Source organism: Triturus cristatus, chromosome 3_1 (genome assembly GCF_964204655.1).
Source record: "Triturus cristatus chromosome 3_1, aTriCri1.1, whole genome shotgun sequence".
NCBI classification, from domain to species: Eukaryota; Metazoa; Chordata; class Amphibia; order Caudata; family Salamandridae; genus Triturus; species Triturus cristatus.
In genome coordinates this window covers 146948168-146961268 of record NC_140583.1, presented here as the reverse complement: position 1 = coordinate 146961268, position 13101 = coordinate 146948168, and the positions used below count along the sequence as shown (strand labels likewise).

The window sequence follows — 13101 nt, the reverse complement described above, 5'->3', positions numbered from 1 at the left end:
AAAAGGGAGTAGTCCTATTGCATGACATAACAAAATAAAATATCACATTTCCATAATATAATAAAATATAAAAATCATTACGACAATGTCCATTGACATAACATATCATAAACAATATAATCAGTATTCCTTGTGCTACATCAACAAAACATAATGTAACAATTATTATTGTTTCCAATTCCACAATAGAACAAAATGTATAATTTACTAAAACGCTAAGATTGTGAGAGCTTCACCCAGAACAGTGAAGGGGCACCAGACCAACAATTGTTGGTAAGGACCTTCAGCCCTAACATTACAATGCTTGTTTTTTGCCTGTTTTTAAACTGTTTATTTGAAAAGACATTTATCCTTGGTGGTCTAATAAGAGTGCAGCCCTTTTGATTCTGATAATACCTGTTGTTAAAGGCCCACTCCGTTGTTAAAGGCCCATCCCTTGTTAAAGGCCCTCATCTACATCTCACACCTATAACTCAGTTAAGATTATTTTACAAATGGTGTCGCCCTTGACATGCTACAGTAATACTTGTTAAATTGTAGCAAAGGAGGTAATAATGTTTCCATTTTGTAATATTGTGCGAATGGCAGTAATATTAATTGTAGTGATTGTTATAATTTGTTGTGGAAATGGAAGTACGAATAATTGTTAAATATTTTGAAATGAATTAAATATAGAGAGTTAAATATTATAAAGAAATGGTATATGTTGTTTTGGGAAAGCAAGTAATAAACGTGTTACACTGTGTGCTATTGTGCAAATAGTAATATCGATTATATGTTATGAAATTTGACATAGTAATATCTGTCATATTGTACAATGTAATAGAAATTCAAGCAGCAGTGATCATCATACAATGGAATGTAATTTCAACCATAGAAATGTTGAACACATTTAGATTTAAAAATATGACATTGTGATGCATAGAGAAATAGGTTATTGATTAATCCAAAGATTTAGGAGACATTTAATTAAAAATAACACACTGGAAAGTGCACAATAGTTTATTTATTTTATAACTTATTATTATTATTAGGATTTGTATGGTGCAACGAATCATCCCCACGGGGATCTCTCGGCGCCTGGGTATCAGACTACAGATTGAAAGTGATCATTAAAACAAATGATAACTGTTCAATATATTTTTGGTAACAACCTATTGAATAAATGTAATGAAAACAGGCCATGTGGGAGACTGGCTTATGTTGAAGAGCTTTGACTTACAGACACATGAGGCACCTAGATGTGAAATGTTGAGCATACCCTTTGAATCAAGTACGAGTTACCAAGGCTAGCTTGTGGACAGAGTCAAAAAGTGTCAATCGAATTGACAAAAAGTAGAATTAATCTAGTTGTTGAGGTAAACATTATTAGTTATGTTTTGGCATGCTTAGGAGAGGCAGAGGGCCTGCATAGAAATAAAAGCTGAAGAGATGATGGTGTAGTGTAAAGTCAGAGTGGCTACTTATTAAGCCTTCTCTCTTCCTCACCATTAACCTAGTCCTCTTGCCTACCCTTCTCCAGGTCTTCACCTAGAAGGGCTTGTTGAGGGTGGCAGCTGAGTACAGATGACCCACCGTGACCATGAAGCCTGAAGATGCTGACCTGTGCTGCTAGATAACATACCATAGCATGTGTATTTGCAAAGCTCACGTTCCCCTGTGGGCATCTTGTGCTGATCAGCAGATGTTTACTGTTACCCATCTCAATGGTATTCATTTTATTGACCTCAGAAGGATGAAAGGCTGAGTGGACCTGCCAGGATTTGGACCTGTGACCATGAGGTCAAACATAGCCCCTACAGTGGAGGCATTAGTCCATTAAGCCACCAGACAGACAGGGATTTTAAGTCACGGACTGGTTGCCTCCTGAGGGTCTGTACTTTGTTTACAATGAATTTCCCAGAGGAGTGCGGAATCTGCCGTCTAGACACAAAGCTGAGCGCAGTGACACTTTCAACAACACACCAGCTTACACGAGGCCTTCCCGAGCTCTGATGCCCGATAACGGATGCATTTTATAAATCATGAATGCGCTGCTCATGCGGTGTGAGTCCCAGCCGGGCATTCACAGAGCAGCGCTCGGGGAAACAGCACCGCTTAAAAATAATCCCTGCATTGAGAACCGAACGGCCCATTTCGGCCCCTCCAGCCAGCCTCGGTCTCTGATCACACCTGGTGCATTCGGGACTGAGTAGGAGAATTTTAGAATATCCCAGCATTCATCCTGAGGATGGACACTTTTCAGAACCTGCATATTTTCCCATCTATATGTTGTTATATTAGAACAACTTATTAAGCACGCGTCTACCCTGGGGTGTCTTGCCGCCGACCATGAATGCCAACATGCACATTCGACCTATGTGAGTTGAGTATTTACCACTTTACCCTATCTTTCTACAACATTATCCCGGCTCTCTACATAAGTAAGTATCCTGTCTGGGATTGCATTCTGTGAGATTCGAGTGCGCATGTGCGCCTACATGGATTTAAGGTGCATTCTTGGTCTAGGCACCTCTGACATTATTCATTTCAAAGATTATTTAAAGGCTTCCTTTGTCATTCATTTTATTTTTTTGCATTCACTTCATTGAACCATTAGGTTAATCTGGTTCATACCTGATTACGTTATTAATTTTATTATTTATTTTTAGAATGTGTAAGAATTTTATGAACGAATCTGCCTCTGCTTTCATTGAGGCTCTGTAAAGTTTAAGGGCAAAGCAGAATATCTCTGCCTTGTTGGTGTGTTCTTGAAATTAGTTTGATAGAAACTGAGACTACTCCCAGAATGCACTGACGCACTAGATTCAAGTTTGGGATTGGAAATGTTGCACAAACCCTTACCTAATCCATTCTGTTATTGCAAATCAACCTAAGTACTAATAGACAGTTTTGCAAAAAACTGATTCGTAGTAGGTCGCATTCGACCTATGTCATTAATATTGATTAAGTATGATGCAACCTGGGAACCACTATGAATCACAGTCATCAAAGAGATGGTGGCCTGCTGAGGTCAGCAGACCACAATGTCTGTGGTTGCTTTAAAAAAACATTTTTTTTATTTTAAAATGTGTTGCAAAATCTTGGGGTTAACATTTTTTAAAGAGTAGGCAGTGATCCATGAGAATGAAAAAGGCTTGTTATGTTTGGCCCTTGGTGTTCTGGTTACACGGATACATTTTTTAACACTATATAAAGAAATAAGAAGATCCAGCTTCAGGTACCCTATAAGAAACAGCTAAGAAAACACACAAAAACAATTGCTTTATTTATTTGCAAATTTCAAAAACAGCATTTTTAGTGGCAAGTTCTAAGTTCACAGCTGGTTCCCTGTACTCTCCTAGACTAGACTGACTCTAAACCCCCAAATAACATCGGTTCCAAACCTCACAGTGACACCTGAAACATTTATTTTTAAATGATTGTGAATAGTTAGACTCAAGACTGTCTCTTTCGACTGTTTTGGAATCTGTTGTTTGCGCTCTAGCTTCTATTCACCTCCCTCGCTCCCCTCTCCTAAACTTATTGAATTCATTGTGGTTCTTGACGGCTGCTTTTTCCCTCCAATTAATTACTATAACCGGTTGCTCTATTTATTTTGGTTATCATTTATTGTAAAGTGCCTAAATACTTCTGGGTGCTTCTGCGGTATAAAATAAAAGACAGTTAATTAAACTGTATTACCACTTACGCGTATGGCCCCTACAAAGCCCCACAGGTTGAACTGAGTCTGCATTTGCCACAGCATGTTGTTTGCCAGATGTGGATGCATGGACATCATTTAGTGGTCACTAGGAGTTGCAGTTGCAACCCCAAGCTTGCCCCTTGCGACCCCTAGCACTGTCCTTGTTATACAAGCAGGGGCGGCTCCGCCGCTAAGGAGCAGGTGCTTTGCCCCACTGCTCTCAGAGCAGGAAAAATGAAAAGTAAAATGATGATAACAAAGTTATTATCATTTTATTTATCTTCACTACGGGGCTAGGTTAGGGCGGGGTGGGGTCACGGGGGGGGGGGAGTGGTGGGCAACTCTAATTGCGCATCACTGTTTGGCCGGCTGTCTTGGGCTGGCTAAACCGTCATGAGCACTTTGCCTGTTCTCCACCAGTCTGTAGTGCACAGCCTAATGACGAACATTTACAGAATACCACTGTCTGTCTGAGCGCCGAACCACAGCGCTCAGACCAATCACAACGCTGCATTGCAGTGTTGTGATTGGCTTAAAGGAGCCTGTGTGCTTCCTGCTTCTTGGATCGAAGAAGAGGAAAGACGGCAGCCGTGAGAAGGTAAGTGGGTTTTATTTGATATTTTTTGTGTCCCCTGCCCCGTCCCACAACCCCCATTCTCTGCCAGCCACCACTGGATCCATGGCCCCAGAGGTGGCAAAGTCAGTGCTAGGGATTCACTGGAAGCACGTCCTCAGTAGGACTTCAAGTCTCCTTCTTTTCTGTCAATTGTTTTATTACACTAATGATGAATAATATTACATTATTCCAAATTACTGCAATTAGCTGGAATTTGACCTTCCCTGGAAGCTGAGGTAAGTATAAAAATGCTTTTAAATGTATATTGTGTGCATGCTTGCATGTCAGAGTATGTTTATGTGAGAGAGAAAGTGTGTCTAAGTGTGCATGGTTGTGTATGTGTAAGCATGTGTTTGTGAGTGAAAGTGTATGTCAAAGGGAGTAAGATGTCACTTCTGCTACCCCTGGCATTTTTGGTGAATGACAGTCCATGTGTGGGTGGAGCACGACGCAACATGGCAAATCACAGAATGCACACAGATGGCTGCACGCCTTAACTGTCAGAGTTATTGCAATTTTATATTGTGCGGACTAGTGCCAGAAGGTCATCGAAGCGCTGAACAGAGATCCTGGTGATGGCCTGGTAATTGATCCTACAAACCAAGGATCCCCAAAAGACCTCTTCAGTTATGATGCAATTTGAGACTGAGATTAAAACCATAATGACATGCTAAACTACTGATCACCATATCACAATTCATATGTATTTTGTGTCCTCAAGCAATGAGGTTGTCAAAAGAATATCTCCATTCATTACAATGACAGAATGTGTCCGCAAATCTGGGCACTGCTGTGTTCATCTTCATTATACAGAAAACAACAGTGATATGTTGAGTCTTTAGACTTACCACTGAGCTATTTAGAAATTCTGGCTGTTGTTTATTAATACATTTATGCTTTTTAGGTAGCATGGAACTATCCATGAGGCTAACACAGTGCTTAAATTGAAGAAGGCGAGTTGTAATAATTGGCCCAGAATCCAGATATCTAATTTATTACCAGGAAAATCTGTGACATTATAAAACTAAAAATGTCACCGGCTGCCATTTTGTCTGGCAGAAGCCCCACCTCAGGCGCGTCCTATGCTCTGCAAAGGCAGGAAAGCAAACAAAGCCAGATCCCTAAGCGGACGCACTATCCTCAGATCAACGCCGCGTATCCTTGCTGTTGATCTGTTTGTTGGATGTGGGCAAGTCTTGGAGAAGGAGGGCAGCAGAAGGATGCCAATTAAAACACACAGTGCTTGACTGGGCTCTTAGATAGATCATAGATCATGATTCCTTACAAATTCTTAGCCATTGTTGAACTAAGTTCTGCATAGTATGGGTTCTAGCACCAACAATACTTGTATAGATTGATGCTCCTTATGTGGCTGATTATCACACGTAGAGGCAGTGCCACAGGATGATATGACATATCTCCCTCACTTTGCAAATAAAGAAACTAGGCACCACCAAGCACTGCTCCTCAGGGTGTCCAGTCATTTATGGATGACATCAGCGATGAGGCAGTCGTCTGGTATTGATTGGCCGGCAGCAGATAAACCTACCGTGATGGCAAAGTCCAGCCTCGAGTGCACGGCAGGCACCAAAAAACTCTAAAGTAGTAAAGGTGGTGTATACCCAAAGTAACTTTCAGTGTGGTGTCCCCCCAACTGTTATCGTAAAGGGAAAAAGATGCAATTCATTGATGCGGTTCTCTAACGAGCAATGGGAATAGTCGCAATGTTGACCACCTTGACACTTTTACAAAAGAGGCAGGTGATACAAATCCCATGTGGCTTGACTCCATTTATGTAGAAATGTCAACCCCTCAATCCGGTGGGAAACTGTGAAGACGTGAGCTGCTTGTCTGCAAACTGGAAGAAAGTTATCACTCGATCTGGCGCTGGGGAAGCAGTGATGGACCGGGAACTTGTCAGACAGAAAAGGCTCCCTCTCATATCAGCAGCAGGCTTGGATACCAGTGTATTGTGGGTTTAAAGGCAGAACCCACCCATGCAAGATGCTGGCCCTACCTTGCAGTGCTGTTGAGACTACTGGGGCCTCTCCTCTCTCCTAAGTGAGGACTGATGGAGCTTTATACAGAGGTCTGGGGAAGAGCTTATGTAGGTGTGAGAATGGGCGTTCATGATATGCAATAGTAAACCCAGACAACAAGCAGGTATGAGGGTCCATTTAGAACCTTCAGTGGGGAGATTGGTTTGGATCCGTCCACAAGGAAACTTACCTTCTTTACTACTGCTCTAACATTCCACAAAGTGATTGAGGAACTAACTAATCACCCCTTCTAGGTGGAACTTTGTGTAATGGTTCACAGCGCTACAGCGAGGCACAGAATCTAGTGTCTAATGGCCACGAATGCTTGGATTTGAAAATGATGCACTAATGTGCATCAATTTTGGACTTTATATAATGTTCTCCCACCATATTCCGCAGAAAGCATTAACAACTTAGTGGGCGCTCATCTGCTCCGTGATAGATGAAAAGTGTTAGAGCTGGAGTAGTGAAACGTTCCATCAGTAACAAAAAAACTTGGATGAAGAGATTTTGATCTAATGTAGTATTAAGAACAATGCAGACAAGATTAGTAATCAGTATGCTCAGGACAATAACTTGAATTACTGTTTCAACAACCCGAAAGCTTGTGGAGTATTAATACAGTTCTTAATTTGTAATAAAGTAAGTGCCGGGCCCTCGTCAGGATGCTCCTGCAGCTTACACCACGCATTGTCAGTGCCAGCGCTGCCAGTGACAGTACCTACATAACTACTAACCATCACACTGCTGCAAGTGTGACAATGCATACTATTGCAGGCCTACAAAGCTATAAGAGTGGCTTGGTCGGCAGGCATTAGTCATTTTAATGTATATTGAATTAAGAAACAACTGTACCATGTGGCAGACTGTCATAAGTGCCGGTGTTGACAATTATGTGCCGGTCCCTAGCACCGGCTCAAATTATGCACTGTTAATATTCCTCTGACAAATCAGAATGTGACTTGCAGTATATTGCTTCTGCTGCTCCTGCCTAGCTCATTGGAGAGGCTCATTATTATGTCACACAATAATGCCTGACAGCTGCCGTTGCCTAGGAAGAGGGAAGAATCTTTAGGCAGAAGTTTTGTTAAAGGGACCATGCGGTGAATGACATCACAACAGGACTCACAACCCAATCAGAGTTCATCAAACAATCAACATTTGGAAAGCCTACTGTTGGTGATTGAGATAGAAGCAGGACTCAGTGAAGAGAATTGTTTTTCCATGTGCTGATTGGCCCCTCTTTCTTTCTGAATAATTACTGCTTCCTACAAAAAATTACCTCTAAACATTTGAGACAAGGAACTTCACGCGGAAGTAATGTCTCAGTTACATATCGGTGCTTCTATTAATCGAAGTCCTTTCTTCCTCATTTCACTCATTAAGACACGCCACCACTCCCTGTTGGTGGGTGGGCAATGGTGGTGGTTTCTTACATATTACAAGCTTTACATTCACATTCTGGGGCAGATTTACAAGCCCCTTGAGCCACTTTTGCATCACATTTAACATGGGAAAAGTGACGCAAAAGTGGCGCAAGAGGCTTGCAAATCTGCCCCTCTGGCTTTAATGCACCTGGGATTTACAGCTACTTATAAGTTTATTCTATGATTATTAGATAGATAGGAGACAACAAATTGTCTGTGAGAATGGTTGGACACTTTTCAATCAGTAATGACTGAAGCGGAGAAGTCGACGAAGAGGTAATCTGCTTTCCAGCGGTAGTATGGGCAAGTATGGGAACAACAAAAAGAGGCGGGTCTGTAGAAATAAAGGTAATCCAGATGGACTGACACATGACAAGAGCTGCAACTAGACACCCTTCTGCCAGCACTCTCCCTCGGACTGAATCCCAACTCCAAGACATCTTTAGAACCCAACTAAAATCAAACAAGCATTGGTAAAAGAATCACAAAAGTGAGAAGCATAAAACAACTTAATTGACTACTACACCAGCGGTGACTTATTATTCCAACAGTGCTTCCCTATTTTCTATCATGAACACGATTCTCACTTTACCTGCAATCTTCTTATAATCCAGCAGAGACAAAAAAAACACACAAGGAGTGTTCACTACTGTGGTGACGACAGAACAACCAGAAGGGTCTTTCAGGAGCCAATGTGCGGGACATTTACATAGATCTTCAGAAACATTTACACAAAATTGTGCAATTTGCAGCACCATTTTTGTGTGGAAAGAATGAGAAGGAAATAAACAAGTTATATTTACTACGTTAGTTTTGCACTGGTGCAACCCATGATGTTGTGTTCACACCCGTTTTGCTGGTCTGATCAAACAGGTGCGAGAGACCATGTATAACATAAGACAGGTCCAAGTCATTATGTGTAAGTCGATTTATTCTGTAAAACCCAGCAGAAGCGAGGAGGACAGTGTGGACACTCCTCTTCCAACATCGGTCGGCCAGCAAGTGATCTCACCGGATTCCACAGCTACAGAATGTGCTAGTTGGAACCCAATGAGGTCACCTTGCCTCAAGCACAAACACAACACTTCCCCTTTCTTATACAAATTTCAAAACATATATAACAATAAAGCTTGAATGAAACATTGTAAATAAATTTGTATGTGATAACATGCTCATTCACGAAGAACAAATATGTGTAATGTAATCCTTTAAATACAGCGGTTTTACACAAACCCGACCAGCTCTGGTAACATCATAATTAGGAATGGTACACTCTTCAGACTCTTCAGACAGGGCGTTTGATAAGGCGTTTGTGTCATCAACACTCTCTTCCCCTTCTATAGCAGAAGAAGACTGTTCAGGATTACATGAATGTACATTGTGGGTGATAATTTCAGCAGTGCAAGAAGATGAATCAATTTCAGAGGGACAATCCTCAATCCAATCATATTCAATGGGCCGAGTATTATTCTCATCTGTGAAAGAATCATCTACATCACCCCTGAATTTGGCAATCTTGCTAGCATGCCACACCTTTCCGTCGCTTAACAATGCAGCATTGCATAACACTTTAATTACCCTTAAAGGAGTTGACAATTTGCTTTCTCCTTTACGCACCAACCTTCCTTTTTTTACTTTAACAATGTCATTCACACAAAGTTGTACTTTTTTAACGTTATGCATGTGATCAAAGTAATTTTTTTGTTTCTGTTGATTATCTACTAAAGTTTTCCTTACCACCTCAGGAGACCAGGCTGCAGATCTGGTATTTCTTAACCAACCCATGTTATCTTTTGTGCGTGGTAATCTACCTCTCATTAATTCAAACGGGGCATAACCTGAAGACTCACAACGAGTTACTCTATATGCATTTACAGTTTTCCGTAGTTCATCTACCCAGTCTAGATGATTACTGCCCGAGAGTTCGATAATACCTTTGATTACTCTATTAAAGCGTTCCACACAACCATTTCCCTCTGGATGGTACAGTGAGGTGGTTCTATGATTGATACCTGCTTCTTTAACAAATTTTTTAAATGATTCGCTGACAAATTGTCCACCATTGTCGGAAATAATATCCTTGGGAAGACCTTCACGACCAAATATGTCAGCTAGGAATAACAATATAGCTTCAGTGTCAGCTTTGTCTACAATCTTATATTCAGGCCATTTTGAAAAATGATCGACAATGACGATAATGTATTTCGCAAAATTATGGTTATGCTGAACCGGGCCAAAAATATCGATGCCAATTCTTTCCCATGACATATGGGGAACAACAATGGGATGTAAAGGAGTTTTGTGAGTAACTAAACTCTTGTCCGAATTAGAACATTGGACACAATTTCTTATCTCCCTCTCAATATCCTTATCTAGACCAGGCCACCAATATGACTGTTTTACCCTGGCCTTGCACTTTACGATTCCTAAATGACCTTCATGACAAAGGTTAATGATTTTGTTGCGAAAGTCTAAGGGAGGAATTAATCTTCCACTTCTAAGTAATAAATCTTCTTCCACTGAAAGGTCATTCCTAACCTCCCAAAAGGCAATTAGACTATTGTGTATAAGTGCCTTTGCTGGCCATCCTTTTTGAACATACTCAACTACTAATGTCAAGTTTGAATCCTTTCTCAAGCTTTGTGTCCACTCAGAATAGGAAATACTTTGTAACTCATTACCAAACACAGAGGCAACCATCCACTCGTCACTTTCACTCTTATCCTCACTAATATAGTGAAGTGGACATCTGCTTAAAAAATCAGCAATTCTATTCTTTACACCTGGGACATACACTACATTGTAGACGTAGTCTAATAGTTGAATTGACATTCGTGAAATTCTGGGTGACACATTGCTCAAACCTTTTGAAGTAAGGACTTTAGTTAAAGGTTTGTGATCTGTCCTAAGCGTTACACACGTACCCCAAATATACTGTCTGAAATTCTTTAAAGCCCAAATACAGCCTAAAGCTTCTCTTTCAATCACTGAGTATTTTTCTTCTGTCTCAGTGAGAGCTCTAGAAGCAAATGCGACAACAGACTCACTCCCATTATCCTGGATCTGTGACAACACTGCGCCTAAACCTTTCCCACTGGCGTCTGTGGTGATTATACTCTCTAGATCTGGGGAGAAGCCTTTGAGCGCTGGTGCAGAGCATATATACTTTTTTATGCTCTCAAAACTTTTCTGACATTCGGGGGACCAAAAGAATGTACACCCTTTCTTCATTAGTTGTCTAATACTGTACATTTTTCCTGAGAAGTTTTGTACAAATTTAGAATAAAATTCGGCTAAACCTAAAAAAGATCTAACTTCATCTTTGTTCTGGGGAACTGGAGCATTTATAATAGCATTCACTAGTTCCGATTTCGGGAAAATTCCTTTACTACTTATTTCATGCCCTAAGTAGGTAACATTACTTCTTGCTAGTTTACATTTAGACTCTTCAGCAGTTAATCCTTTGAGCTCCAGAACTTCAAGAACTTTGATCAAAGTATTATCATGCTCAGTTTTGTTCGAACCCATGACCAAAATGTCATCCTGAAAGAAAACAATGTTTTCCAAATCTTTGAAAATTCTATACATCAACCGCTGAAACATGGCTGCAGCTGATGCCAAACCAAAAGGTACTCGTTTAAATTGAAAAAGGCCAATAGGAGTAATGAATGCTGTTAGGTGTCTGCTTTCTTTATGAAGTGGAACCTGATGGTATGCAGAGGTTAGGTCAATGGTGGAAAATAATTGTTTGTTTCTGGTGGCAGAAAGTAATTCTGAAATTCTTGGTAGTGGAAACATATCAACAAAAATATTCTTATTGAGTTCTCTTAAATCCACACAGAGGCGGACGCGGCCGTTGGCCTTGCGTGCAACTACCAAGGGGGCGACCCAATCTGATGATTCAATATGCTCAATTAAACCATTCTGCACCAATTTGTCTAATTCTTTGATAACCTCATCTTTGACACTCATTGGAATGTTCCTGACCTTATGAATACACGGACGGGCATCACTCTTCAGAATAATCTTATGAGAAAATCCTTTTAGTTCTCCTACTTCCCCTGAAAAGACTTTAGGAAATCTTGCCGTGATTGTGTCATACTGTTTCTTGTTGAAATCAACAATACTTAGCACTGGGTCTGCGCTATTAGGATCCAATAATATTCTTAATTCACCCTGGTCCCACCATCCTAGGACACAAGGTCCTGACTTAGAAACATAAAGTTTGCACTCAGCATTCCTGCCTTTATATTCGAACGGTAGTTTCTTAAATCCTATAAGGTCAATGGGTTCGCCTGTATAACTTACAGGATGCACATCAGGAACCTCAAATTTGTTACCCAATTTTTCTCTAAAAATTTCGTTCCATGTATTACGATTAATAATCGTGTATGGTGAGCCAGAATCAGCCATAAGTGAGACTGAGATATCTTTGATGAGAATATTACAAACTGGTTTCTTCCGGACAATTTTTCCCAAAACCTCAGGTTCTTGAATGATACAAATAACATCATCAGTGTCTGAACCATCACCCTCACCTGCGTATTCATCAACTATGCATTTTACAGATCTTGATCTTTTTTGACACACTTTTGAAAAATGACCCAAAACTTTGCAATTAGTACATCTTTGTCCCAATGCAGGACATTTTCTGTCATGAGCAAGGTGGGATGTGCTCCCACACCTATAACATTTTCCTCTTAGGTCACTTATTCGTTCATTCTGGTAACTTTTAAAACTTTTTTTTTCTCTAATTGTAACATCTTTATCATTTTTTTTTTTTGTTTGTTCATCTGAACGAATACGAGTCCTAACAATTTTTATGACTTCATCACTTTGTGTACTATTACTATTGCTAGATGCAATTACTGTTTTTGCACATCTGGAAGTGAGTTCAGCCTTGGAAATAATAGTAGTTATTTCTCTTAGGCTGGAATCACCATTCATCCATAACTTATCCTGTAAATGCGTATTGTTGCAATGCATCACCAATTGATCTCGGATCAATTCTTCTTCTATTGTTCCAAATTTAGCTGGTAACGCCAAGTTTTTTAATGCTGCAATATAGTCTCCCACTTTTTCATTAGACCCTTGTTTGCGCTGATAGAAATTATAGCGATGTACTGCTTTGCAGACTGTGGGAGCAAAATAAGAATCCAGATCAGCTAATGCGTGTGAAAAGACGTCTCCTTCATCTCCACTTCTAGTCTTTTTATCCATCCTTTTGTAGATACTTAATCCACCAGAACCTAAACAGTGCAAAAGTATTTTTTTTTCCTTTGTGGTGATAACTCCTCATTGTCAAAAGCTTCTAAATAATTTATAAAATGATCT

General features: G+C 40.2%; 1 protein-coding gene across 1 annotated transcript in view; it reads right to left on the bottom strand.

The window, feature by feature from the left end:
* NELL1 (neural EGFL like 1) overlaps nt 1-13101 on the bottom strand; it is a 3594225-nt gene that overhangs the window by 2951515 nt on the left and 629609 nt on the right. The window lies entirely within an intron of this gene.